The sequence below is a fragment of the Trachurus japonicus genome, chromosome 3, assembly GCF_045865225.1.
Source record: "Trachurus japonicus isolate A0001 chromosome 3, Traja_1.0".
NCBI lineage: Eukaryota > Metazoa > Chordata > Actinopteri > Carangiformes > Carangidae > Trachurus > Trachurus japonicus.
The window spans coordinates 19929757-19943749 of NC_140909.1; the positions used below are offsets into that span (position 1 = coordinate 19929757).

Below are 13993 nucleotides of genomic sequence, written 5' to 3' on the forward strand. Positions count from 1 at the left end.
ACGAGCCAAAACACAACCTGTTTGTTGACTAATGCCACAACAATCTTCCAATGGGCAGCAGGCGACTACAAAACTGGTAGTCTGCCTAAACCAGACCTCATCCACACAGGCTATTTGCCCATCTGCAAAGGTCCTTGATTGAATTGGGCCGTGAACCACAGCCATACGCATGAGCCTCTCCCTGTCTGTGTCAACATCCAGCCCTGTGTTGATGCTTACAGGCTGACTGTGCTATTCATGTGCACTGATGTGTGAAGAGCCTGCTGATAGTGTGTTTGCTGAACAGGCAAGGCATCAGGGGATAGCTGCCCACTCTTCACTCCCCCACAGTGAATGTGGCTAATTAGGATTTCCAATGGTTGTAATGGTCAGCTGCAGCTGTGCTGAGCACCCGTGGTTCAAGAATTTGGTTGCTGTATTCAGAGGTTAAATTGAGTAAAAATAATGTCTTGGGCCCTGTTGCAATGGATCTAAATTTAAATGAACAGATTGTGAGGAACTCTCCTCTGTCACATGAATCATTTTATTTCACTGTGAAGTGTCTTCTGTGAGGAAGTAGTTTAAGCTTGCAGGCATCAAGCACTCCAGTGAGACCCATCTGAGCTGCATGCCACTCTGAAATCCTTGCGTGTACTCAAGTGAGTCAGCAGTCAGTCTTTTTGCTGTGACTAGTTATGAACTCAAGACTGATATCTTTAAAATATCTGTGCATGTTAAAGTGGCAGACGAAATGGTTGTGCGACATGGATCAGCCAAAAACAGATTTTTCCATCTGGTCATTTTATCTTGACAATAAAAAGTCATTCAATTGGTTCTCCAGAAAATGTATTAAATTATATGTTGCAATATTTTTTTTTTTTTTTTTTTAATGATCCATTCCTAAGGTTTAAGGATAGATTGGAAAAAGTTGCACAGAACAGGAGTCTTTCAAAAGTGCAGACTTGATTTGTTGGTTGATTTTGGATACGTAAATGTTCCAGGAATTTCATCTTTGGAAATCTAGTCGTAGTTTATTTTCAATGGGAGCGTTGCTTTTTGCCTCTTTTTAATTTTTTTTTTTTTCATTTAAATGTGTGTGAATTTTCATTTGATAGACCTACATATTGATACAAATTAAACCATGCCCCAAAGTCAAACAGGAAACTGGTTTCAGATATGTGTGGGGCAACAACAGCATATTCAAAACGCCCTTTCCTCGGTACACTCAAACTGAAAGAGGGTGTCTACCAGCCTGATTTTTGTCCCACCCTTTCGCAGCAGATGAGGCATCATCAATTCAAAAGTGACATGGTCCATCACCTTCGTGTGCATACTCATAACTGAACTTCAAAAACTGGTTACGGTAAAATCTGTATTGTGCAGCTGGTCTACACTGATATGTCTTCAGCACTCTTCGAAACAAGAGAGTGTATTAATGATTTGACTACAGACTAGACCGGGAGAAAAAAAAAAAATCAGTTTTCAGTTTTTTAAGTTGCTCTCTTTCTTGTGTTTCTAGTTAGTGTTTTTTTTTTTTTTTTGCCATGTCACTTTAATATATTATGGTAGATCTGCAGCCCTTGGTTCATTGCCTTGCTGCTCGGATACTTAAGGATTACCACATTTTTGTCCTGTTCTTACAGTGCTGTTGGTAATTCTCATCAAACAAAAGGCTGATGGGCTACTGTGGCCACTACAGGCCCTCTGGCAGTGACACTGACCAGGTGCCTCCTCCGTGCCGGCCTGCCTCCCTGGCTTAGATTTATTATCTGACGTGGTGTCACTGCTCACCCCTCTCTACCCTGCCGCGGCTCCTGAGCTGTGTTGCCAGTGAGCAACTTCGGGTATATGTGTGTGCTTGCTGCGTCAGGGTGACATGCTAGCTTTGTTGGTTACTGACCTCTGGGAAGTTTATATAACTCCAAGCCAACCAGCCGACCAGACAGGGCAGGCAGTGCCATAATCAGCCCTGAAACCTGACACCATGCATCACCCCAGCACTCACCCCACCACCCACTATGTGCCACACGCACATTCTGAGCACACACACATATCCCTGGGAAACCTGCTGCTTCTGTGGTCACATGGTGATAGGCTGTCTCATTCACACACTTTCCCTGATTGCCTCCCTCAACATCTATACACCCCCCACCCCACACACACACACACACACACACACACTAGACACACAGACAAACACACACACACACACACACATACACACCACCCCAAGCCTTGCCCCCGCCCTCTCTTGCTCGCTCTGTCAAGTGTTCTATGTGTTTGCATCCGGCCTCATTTGCCTGTCTGTTTTGGAGGCCTGCCAGATGAAGGCGGGACAAAGAGTAACTAAGGGTCAGGGGTAAACAGGAAGTCAGGCGGTGTTTGCTGCGGGCGGAAGGGGAGGGGTCTGCGGAGAAGGAGGAGGAGGTGGGGGGAGGAGCTAAGAGAGGAGAGGAGAGGGAGGAGGGAGTTGTACTTGGATTGACTGTGTCAGGAGCATGTGGGAACGCTGCCAGCCCAAACTGCACAGTAGGTCTGAATTTAAAGTATGCTCTTTTATTCAGTTTGTCTTTTCTTTCCCTTGCCTTCTTCTCTATGGATTAAATGGCCTTGAGTATTTTTCAGGAGTGATGGATGGGTGAGTGCTTGCTCAGTGGTCAGATGTGGAGGTTTTCATTTGTGTTTGTGACTGGAATGTGAGGCTTTTTGGTTGTGACTTTTGGCAGCCTCCTTGAACTTGTGTTAACCTTTGACTGGCGCAGAGGGGGAAGCCGGGAGCTGAGACAACCTCTGTGTCTCTGAGCAGACAAAGACCTGCGTTTGATGAAGACCACACGAAAACTAAAAATGAGGCTTAATGAAGGGTGCAACAGGGGAAATTAGAAAAGACATTAAAGGGTAATGACCTCTTTGCCCTTGTGTTTATAACTGACACGGTGGTTGCTGTTTTCTGATAGGAGCAAGAGACTGTCGGTGAGAATCTTGAAGTAAAACATCTTAATATTAAGTAAAGCTTTAATAAATCTAGCTGTAGTTAAAGTTAGAGGAACCTTAAATCTGTCTTTCTGTTTCCGTTTACTCACGGTGGTCTGTGTGCCACAGTTTGACTTTGACAGAATCTAATGTTGGTCATGCTGTTCACAGAGATGACGGTTGGCTGACTGGTTACTGATTTGTAGGTTCAGCAAACAGGTTTGTGTCATTAGGAAGTCATTACCTAGTTGCCATGGACTCCAGCGTTGTAAGACGAGACTTTGTTATTGTATGTTACTCATTGTGTAGTGAGACATGCTATGGAACTGTCAAACAGGTTCACAAAAACTTTGTGTTTGACAAAATTTCTTGGGAAGGAGGGGCTGCAGAGATATACTACAGAGAGCTATACACACCACTTTGCATCAAATTTTGAGTGCCAATGAGATTGTCAATACGGATAGACCATCCTCACATCCAGTGAGAGTGCATTATTCTTACCTGAAGTCCCTCCATTGCCAAATGAGAGGAAAGGGGGTCAGGAATGAGTAATGAAGCAATACTGTAATGCACCAATGAGAGGACATGATGGGTATGTACTAAAAACAAATGGTCAACTATCCAACCATTACGTTTTTTTTTTTTCTTTTCTATTCTATTCTATTCTATTCTTAATGCTTAAAATAAACTGAATCAACCAGTCAATCAAATAAAAACAACCACCACACATACACATACACATACACATTCACATTACGCATCATGTCTTCAGGTATGTGGAATAGTTGATACCCACACATATACTTCCAATTATTGATAACCATGTGAAGGGAGAAGCATGACGGACAAGGTCAAACTGGTGTAACCTAAGGTCACGAGGAAATCAGTCATTTAGAATACCCTCCCTTGTCTGTGGAATGCATTCCCTCCAATTTAATTGTAATGCCATTGTTGTTGCAGCATAAATCTGAGAAAGATAAACTCATTGGGGCCTGTTCAAATTTGACGAAAAGTGATGTGTGTGTATTGGTCTCTCTAATTTCAATTCCCCCAGTGCTTATGAAGTACTCCCATATGATATTTTCCATTGTAGGATATCATCCCAAAAAGGTTATTTTCTGACTTTAGGAGTTTATCAGGTGCCGTGGTGAAGTAGTTAAAGGGACAACGAGGAGTTTTGGAAAAGCGAAGCGTTTTCACACTACATTTATGAGCCTCCGCGCGCACCGTAAAATTCTTTGACCGGCGCAAGACGGACTCATGTTTTCATTCATCAATAATTAAAGTCAGAGGTTCGAAGACGATCACATACCGTCGTAGTTCCGACCAGAAACGGTGATTCGGCTGCGTTATTCCCATGACTCGCCACGAAACCGAAAGTAAGGAAACGCTGGTCGGCTCGCCCAGCATTTCCACCACCACTAATAATACCAAAATAACGACAGAGACAAAACGATATATTTATCGAAAATGGGCCCATTAACAAGTGTGGGTAGCGTAGATTCATCCACATTAACGTGAGACTTTTTTATAACCAAATAGAAACTCCTCGTTGTCCCTTTCAGTTTTGAATTGTATAAAAATAAACAAGAACATTTTTTTAAAAATGGTTGAAAAAACTTTTTACTGTCTGCATGTGTTTCAACAGTTCCGTCTTCCCTCTCCTGCAATCGGCCATCATGATAATGTTAATGACTTAAATGGCTATTTCCTGAAGAACTGAAACTATGAAGTAATGATAAAAATGGTAGAAAAGTAAGTTTCCAAAGTACCACATACTGCATATCTGGGGTTTAATACAGCCTCTTTTTGTCCTCATCAACAGATTTTTATTTTATTGACAGAAATTTGAAGGATCTTTTCTGGTCCTGCTTCCAAACAAAGTTGCTTTTTTTGATAAACAATATTTATATATTTTTCATCAAGATATATCATTGTCATCACTTGCTGATCTTGGTCTGCTGTGTCTCACAGACCAGCAGCCACTCTGACTGTCATGATGGTTTGCTCTACTTTTCATTTATTGTATCATATTTACAGCATCAATTGGATGAAATGCAGCAATTTAAGAATCCTGAAACAATCCAGCCAGCCTCTGACAGCTGGCTGTCTTAACACCAAACTGTTGCAGAGTACAGTGTCTGTCTCTGCTTGTGTCAGTGAAATGATCAAACACTGACAATTAACTTTTCATAATAATCAGATTCCTTGTTTGTTTTGCCAGTATTTTTCAGCAAGCAAATTGGTCTAGTAAGTCTGCATATACTTTTGTTCCTCAATGCAGCTTTGGATAGTCACATAACCCAATCCTTGTGAAATTTGTGCATGTATCTTATCACCTATCCCCCTGTTTTAGGATAAATGTCTATTATCTAAATGTGTGTGATTGAATGCAACATTCCTAACACAAGCCTTCCAACTCACATTTCTAGATCATTAATTTTCTTATTCTTTCGCAAAATTGCCTTCATACAGAGTTGAGGTGATCCAATTAATTATCTTCTCTTTTGTGTTGGAAGTCTGTTTCTGGCCTCTACCATTCCAGTGCAGATTGACTCCACAGACATCTACTTTAAACTAAGCAGGAGGTAGAATTCAGAGCACGGGGGGAAAAAAAGATCCTTATACTTCATCAATTCCTGAAGGCTGCAGGTTGACTACACACCTGCTCTGTATCTCTTGTGTGTGATTGTACGTAGCTGTCTCTGTGTGTGTTCTCTTTACACAGGCATTGGCCCTGCTCTCCCTTTGCACTGCTTCAATAATGAAGGAGTTGTAAAGGTCTGGCAGTAAGCCCCTTGCTGAATTCCCCTCTTCCTCATCCCTCCCTCTCTGTCTCTGTCCAGCTCTCTCTCTCTCTCTTTCACATCCTGAGGGACCTCCTCTCAGCTCCACTCTTCAGTTTGCACCGATGTTCCCATTAATGAATGGCATCATCCGGCTTGTTTTGCACAGTTCAGCTTCACTTCACTGCCTGGTGCCTGACTTGCTGTGCCATCTCTGATTTAGAGAGCAGCTCAAAACAACCACTAGTAAAAAAAAAAAAAAAACAGGCTTAACAAAGAAGCTTTACAATTTTGTTGATGACACATCATGTAAAATATAAAATGTATTTCATTCCTCTGGGGAAAATGAATTGTACAGCATTTTGCAAAACTGACATTTTTTTGGGAGCCACCTGTGCTGCCTTTAAGTCCAAGTTACCTGAGGCTCATGTCAAAGGAATAAACAAATACTGTATGTTATCTTGTATGTCTGGTTGAGGAGACCCCATACTTTAAAGGATAATTTCAGTATATTACAATTTAAGTTTATTTATTTAAAATAGAGACAATACATTAGGGCTGGGCGATATGAGAAAAAATCCTATCACGATAATTTTTTTCATATCAGTCGATATCGATCACGATAGGACTCAAGTCACTGTTTTTGTCAAGCCTAAATGTTCCATCATACTCACAAGTGAGATTTGAAGATATCAGAAGGTTATTTCTCATTTAAATATTTATTTTTTGTCAAAAATTGAACATTTCAGATGTAATGATTAACATATAAAAGCAATGAGTAGCCTAATAACAGTTTCAGATAAATAAAACTGTACAGTTAGTTTCAACCAAATAATTTGATTGGACAAGAGACATACATGAGTGGTGATATACTACAGTACAACAGCTGGGTCTTTTTACAGACATTATCACTCCACGGTTCAGGCGTTCTTTAACATTACATCAGACAGGAGTTAAATCAGAGCCACGTTCCCCATACAGGAGCTGCTCCATCTCTCTGCTGCTACACTTATAAACGGACTTGAAAATTAAAACCCGGACCTGACGTGGCCCGTCTAATTAGCGATCATTCTCAGCCTAAACCCGGCGGAAAAAGGAAGACTCGCAAGTGGCCAGTGTTTAGGTCGGCACAGCTGAACAGTGTCGCTCTGGTGTGAGGAGCAGCAGCAGCAGCAGCAGCAGCAGCAGCAGCAGCAGCAGCAGCAGCAGCAGCAGCAGCAGCAGCAGCAGCAGCAGCAGCAGAGTGGCTACGCAGTGACTGCGCTCCCTTTGATGTGTGACGGTGGCCGGAGCTCGAGCCGCTCCGACTGCCTGCTGTCTCCGTGGTTAAAGTTTAGTGTTGTTTACGGTACTGTATCAGAGTTCCATCAATCGGGGTTAATGTAAACATGACGTACCACGTCTTTTCGCGGTCACTCGTCCTAGTTCTCCTCCATTTTTTCTTTCGAGGCAACACTCATTCTCTCTCTCTTTTTACTGGCGATGTCCCGCTGCTGACGCCAGGCTGCAGCAGCCCAAACATTACCACGTGTTGTTGTGCTGTGTACAGTCTTCCTGTGCTGTGTCAATCTAACCTGGTTGGCTCAGCCAGTGGTTCAGCGCGGCGCAACTCTCGTTTTCATTGGCTGTTTCAAAACATGAATGAATGAAACCTATCGACTTTCTATCGACCACGTTTCATATTGCTATTGAGTAAAGTTATATCGCGATATATATCGTTATCGTTTTATCGCCCAGCCCTACAATACATATTACAAGCCTGTTATAATGTGGCTCTCATTTCTGTAGACTATCTTCTCTATTAGTTATGATCATATTGCAGCCTACTCATCAGAGTAATTTCTGATTCGGAGACAGAATCATCACAATTTACATATCCTCGTTGAGCATTATTTTTCACTGTGTGATAGCTGTACAGATTGAAGGTGTGCTAGTATTTTCATTTCACCCAAAAGAGACCTGGTATTTTTGAGTGGTAAAGTGTGTTTGAATAGGAAAGGATCCACATTGGCACTGCTGAGCTGTAGAACATGGGAATTGGCTTTAAACTGTGAAGGGTGTCCCTCTGTGGATGGATGGCCTCTTGCTCTCACTTTGGCTCATGCTCGCCAGTGCATGCACACAGTGCTAGCCCTTAAAATATCACCTTAAATCTTGCTTAGTGACTGCCCTCTGAGCTGACACTTAAAGATGCAAGAGGGGCAGATGCCCTAGTTAGAATCAGTTATTGGGCCTGATTGACACAGAGCCAATTTTAGATTATACGCTGTATTCTGCACAACTCTCAAACCCAAGTCTCAACAGTTTGTTTTTCAGTGGTCAGTGGGAAAATGAGCACCATGAAAGCTGTGTGGTGTTTATTATCAGGCCCTCAACAAAACAAGAATTAAAAGGCCTCCATAGCAGGGATGTCACGATTATAGATTTTTTTTGGTACGATTAGAGAAATAATCACGATTATCACTATTATTAGGATTATTATATTAAATAATTTTAATGAATGTGTGAACTATGAATGTGTAAAATCAAATATTGTCAAAATATAATTGCATTACTAATTATATAAACAACATATTTAAAGTATCTATTAATATAGGACCAATTATTAATCCTTCAGAGGAAATGTTTTAAGTATTCAAATGTTTTAATTTAATTGTTTTTTTTTCTAACAAATGACGGGCTAACATTTAAATTCCTACCAATTCAGTGTTACATTATGGGCATTAATGTAATTTAACTGTGTATTTACCTTTACCTCGGCTTAAAAAGCCAGGTGGGTATCCTGCAGGTGATGATTCTTCAGACATATTTCCTCCTTTGGCTGCAATTTCATCGCGGCATGTTTGACAGGCTGGCGCTACGTTTGTTTGGAGGGGATCAGTCTTCCTCTGCCAAACTTTACCACTGTGAAAACAAGTAATCGTGACATTTCTACTCCATAGTGAATGTTGTATATTGGATATTTTGCAAAATACACTTCTATTACACTTGAGCTCATTGCTTTCAGAAACACTAAGTGGCAGCACCTACAGATTTGGCAGTTGTGATGAATGGTAATAACCAGTGGCAATACAGACGGTTGAGGAGAGGGAATAATGTCAAACTTTAAGTCATACTAGTACAAAATGCTTCTCAGTTGTTAACTTGTTTGCAGCATCTGGAGATATGAACATTTGGAAATTTATTAGAATACAGGTTTTGTGCTGTTGACATTCTTGACAAGGTGAAATAACTGAATACTGGTTAATATAAATATCACTGCTGGACACTGTGGATATTTTTCTAGTGTGTGTTCAGTGAAATTGAGGAAACTGTTTCTAGTTTTAAAACTAGAATAAACTGATCCACATATGACAATTAGATCACAGAATGATGATTGCTTTTCTCTTTCCCTTGCATTTTTGCTCTCTGTCCTCACAGTCACCCCCTAGTGTTCATTTCTGTCCAAACCAGATTAGGACCAGGTCCAACATGCTGTCTCTTTGACACTTCACATGGACTGTTTGCACTCAAATCTTCTTATCAGTAGCAAGAATATGCAGGTAGATTTGTCTCAATAATATTTGTGCAAACATACTGACAATCCACGTGAAATTAAAAAGCTGACACCTGCTATCTCTTTAAAGGTTGGAGAGTTGCGATCTGTTTTATTTTCATCATCATCACATAGTAAAATCCATTCATCTGCTTTCATTCACTCAGTCTTACTGCTGCCATAGCAACAGGTGCCTGTTTGGTAATGATAATGTAATCTACATTATCAGCAAATAACAATTATATTGAGATTTGTCATTTCATAACAGAAACAAACATACACCAACAGACATACTATCAAATACCAGGACATGTCAGTTCAAATCTGACATCCATTAAGTCAAAATTATCATTTGACTGTTATAAAAATGTTTGTCCAAAAATGATTTACATCCACCTGCAAATTAATTGAGAAGTGTCTGTATTTGAAAACATTTACATATCCATTTCTTTTTTGCCAGTTATATTAGTAAGTTAACAAATTAAATTTTTGTATTGGAGGGTGTTTATGTTTCCAGACTGCACATTTGCCCACAGATTGTCAGTCTGTTCGTACAAAAAAATATATAGACAAAACTACCTTCATACTGGAATGACTGTCTGTGCTCAACTTCAGCTCAAATCAATTAGCTGACTGCATAATGGTGAGCTAATGGGCTGTCTTTGTTAAAGCCTGTTGGAAAGGAGATGCCTGGCAAAGTAACAGTGACCACAGTAGCAACACGTGGCCCTGCAGTAGCTGGACCAGAGAGTTGATTGTATCCAGTTTATTTATTTGTTGTATTGAACTCACCTGGTCTAAAGATGAGTGTGTGTGTGTATGTTTGCCTACACAGACCCCCACACAAAAGAAATTGTAAACTGCAAGCAATGTTGTATCGGCTGGGTCCACAACAGTTATCGGACTTGACTAAACTTTGTGCGAACTGCTGACAAGGCAACGCGAGCATGGCAGCGCGGGAGTAAATCCTTGCTTGTGTTAGTGGCCAACAATAGAGGATGGAGGGTAGCACTCTGGAGTGAATTTATACCTGCCCTGGTAAATAAATGTGAAGAAAATATAAAAATGGAATTTTGTTGTTTTCTTACAATGACATTGCATCTGTAGTGCTCACTCATCTTGTGCTTCCCTGCTTCCCCCTGCCTCTGTCTGGCTCAGTATGCCTGTCTGGTCACAGTGGAGCAGGCCAGATTGTAGTAATAATGCTCTGTTAGACTTCCAGCAGCTCCTCTAGAGGGCACCATGCTCAGCCCAGATACTGTTACTCTCGGCCCTGAATAAAAGATCATTAAATGCATGGTGCTGTATTTAACCGGTTGAGGAAGCATTGCTGTGCATCATGTCTCCTTTCATTTATCAACCCTGCTGCTGCCTCACACTCCAACGTGGCAGCAAACTGGCCTGTAGCTGTAGACCTAATTAGAGTCTAATCATTTTTTTGCTACTAAACTTAACAGTCTGTTTCATTAATGAAGACATAAGTATGAGATCTGTGGTGTGTTTGTTGAAACGCCGTAGACCAGGGGTAATTTCAGTAATCACAAAGAAAGAAGGAAGTGTGGAAATTGTGGTAAAGATTCAGCTGAGGTTAGAGGTGAAAATGACAACACTGTGTTTATCAAGCAGCGTTTTTGTTTGTTGGCTCTGTAGTTGGACTGTAGAAAAGAACAGCTTGTTGTTAACACTTTGCTCACAAATGTTTTGCTTTGATTTCTTTCTTTTCTTTCTTTCAATTCATTACTTGCAAATCAGCTCAAGCTGTGGATGTCAAATCAGAGCGAATCAATTCTGATCTTGTGGAAAACTCTGGTTGCTCTTTCACAGACAATCATTTGTATGGAGAATCCAATTCAGTTTTGAGCAGACTGTTCTTATTCTGCTACTGCTGATATTTTGAAGGGAATGGGGTCATTTTAGGAGATCTTGATGAATTAATTTTATTAGTTTAGATGACCAAAATTGTCTTGACAAATTTGATAATCAATTATGAAGGTTTGAATTTTTTGTATTTGATCACTGTCAGTGATTTAGATCATTGGTTACTGATTGAACTATATTTTAAAAGTGAGTTATTTGTGTCTGAAACTATAATGTTGTCAGTCCATTGTAGATTACCATTAATTGATGTGTATTCAACAGGTTGCTCGTGTGTGTGCTAATGTGCTAAAACTTAACTGGTGTTCCCTCACAACTATGGTTGCTTTGATAATCTAGATGTAGTATTGTATTACTCTTTTTTTTCATATAATGTTGTTATGAACACGAGGTGACATTAGACTCCAGTTAGCAATGGATTTCATCTCTGTATGAAACTGTGAAGCACCATGGTGCTAGTCATCTTTTCATTTTCAGTCAATGCATTGCTAGTTTTCAGCTCTCATTTCCCTAATGGTGAGTTAGCAGAGACTCTCACGGTGGTACAGGCAAGAAATGAGAGCAGTGGCGCGCTAATACAGGCCCTTTGATGAGGAAGTAATGGAGTGTTCAGAGACAGACACCTGTGCCTCAGCAGCCGCCACCCCCCCCACACACACACACACACACACACACATTTTTTTTCACTTGCTTCCTTTCACCAGCTCTGCTGCTTCCCTCCCCTTCCTCCCCTCCGCTCCCCTCCCTTCCCTTCCCTTCCCTTCCCCTCCTCTGCCTATCCCCTCCCTCATCTGTCCTTAAAGGAAGCCACTCCCCCTCATACAGAGCTGCCAGGCTTGTTTGCATATTAACCGTTTAGTTGCCAAGGAGCTGTGGCTTCATGCCATGTGACCGTTGAAGCATGTGCATGTTATTGACTGTTATTGTCGAGTGTTTTTCTCTCTTTGCTTCTCGTCTTTCAATCAAAATAAATGTTTTCATGTAGAAAAAATTGTTTTTATTACCAACAATCATATATGGCAACATAGTGTTTGTGCTTTCAATAACATATTATTCTGACCTTGCTTGTCTTTCTCTTGCCTTTTCTTGCATCAAATAACCTTATACAATGACATTCTTTCTAAGCAAAATCATTTTTTCAACCCAGTAGTGTAAAGGTCATCCTGTGTTGGTGTAAATGATAGACATTGAATCATTATACCTACAGCAGATGCAGTGATGAAAGACACCATTTTGTGTTCGTTTTGGCTGTTTATGACTGATAAGTAGGGACTATGTTGAGACTAGTTTAGATGTTTTTTTTTAAGGTGTATGTGAATTTTAACATCCATTGCACTGTGAATGTGTGAGTAGTCAAAGCTCACCCCCACGCTGCTGTACCCTGGTGGGCATTATCTGACAGCGGATTTGTTTAGCTTGGAGAGGACGCTGTTGCTCAGCTCCCAGTAAGCATGTGGTCTGCTTTAAAGTCCAAACTCCAAGGCCTGTCCTGGCAGGTGGATTTGATGCCTGCTGCTGTACACACTTGGAAAGGACAGCCATTGTTATGCCCACATAGCAGTCATGAGTGTTTTTGTGGGCGATATAAAGCTGTTAAATGTTAAACTACACGAACCACATTTATAAAAAGAGACAATTCCCAGCGCCGCTTTCATTCCTATATAAAGGCAGTGCTCATTTCTCTGACCTTAAAACCCATGTCCCTCTCTGCACACACACGCACGCACGCACGCACACAAACACATACAGTACATATACATATTAAGTAAGGCTGTCCACAGCATTCCAGATGGTCAGATGAGTAGAAGTTTTATTTAGGTCATTTTTACAACATACAATGTAAAGCCATATTGTGGTGAAGCCCATGCTTGAATAAACTCATAACAAATAGGGTAGATTATTTTAAGTGTTCATTATCATAAGCTTTATACAAAAAAAGCAATACAAAATAACATTTTAGGCCTCACGTATGGCCCTTACACTCAGTCCTGTCTGGCAGCCAGGCTCCTCTCATTGAAGCACAAACACAACATTTTATATTTACCCAATGACAGGGTGCCTTGGAGATATTTACTTGTTAAGATTTTTGTTTTGCTTCGTAAGAAATTGCATCAGATCCCAGACGTTGTCTTGCTGTGTGTGTTGGGTTGTATTTGCTAATCTCTTTAAATAAACAGCCTGTGGTCAGCTTTACCTGTTAGGAGACACAATGACATTGTATTGTAAAAGTCTTTTCAACTACATGTGATTGTCATCCATGCCTACTACATATATATCATAGTCCTATATTAATCACCAGATCATCTGATGTGGTTGAATCAACGCTTATAGCTATTTCCAAAATTGGATTTGTTATTTGTGTAGGGTCCAGCTATCAGTTCCTCTCTCCGGTGACGGTGACATGGTGTGAAAAAACAAACTGGATCTTAGTCTTGTTCAAAGTGGACGATTCACACCAGCCTGTGTGTCTGCAGCTGTATGAAAAGTGTACAGGGTGTTTGGGAAAGACGGCAGTTCAGCTGTGCACAGTAAATAAAGATTTAAAAGCCGACGGGGTGTCTGTCAGTAACTCCGACCTGGCCCGATAGTGCAGTGCACTGTACCTGGCTCAGGGCCAGCCGTGTATCTCAGCATAATTCCCGATACCATGTGCCAGCCAATGCACATGGCCCCTGTATCCTGCTGACAGGAGTCCCCCGAAAGGCTGATTCGTTCCTCCAAGTTCTGTTTTAGTGCACGGGAAGAGCTGCATGTTGGAGGCATCCCAGTTTCCCCTCTTGGAATTAATTTTCCACAAGTCATGGCTGAGTGACCAGGACTTGACCTCACGAGTGCTTGAATTCGC

The 13993-nt window shown here is 41.0% G+C and overlaps 1 protein-coding gene across 9 annotated transcripts in view; it reads left to right on the plus strand.

Moving 5' to 3' along the window:
- Window positions 1-13993, plus strand: part of chd9 (chromodomain helicase DNA binding protein 9) — a 72808-nt gene that overhangs the window by 7670 nt on the left and 51145 nt on the right. The window contains exon 1 of one of the 9 annotated variants that reach the window (XM_085765903.1): window positions 2460-2512. The exons of 7 other annotated variants lie outside the window; for them this stretch is intronic. The gene's annotated coding sequence lies outside the window, so the exon portion shown is untranslated. Of the gene's footprint in view, window positions 1-2459; window positions 2618-13993 lie in introns of those variants that run through there. One more of the 9 variants, XM_085765893.1, reaches the window with a different exon arrangement.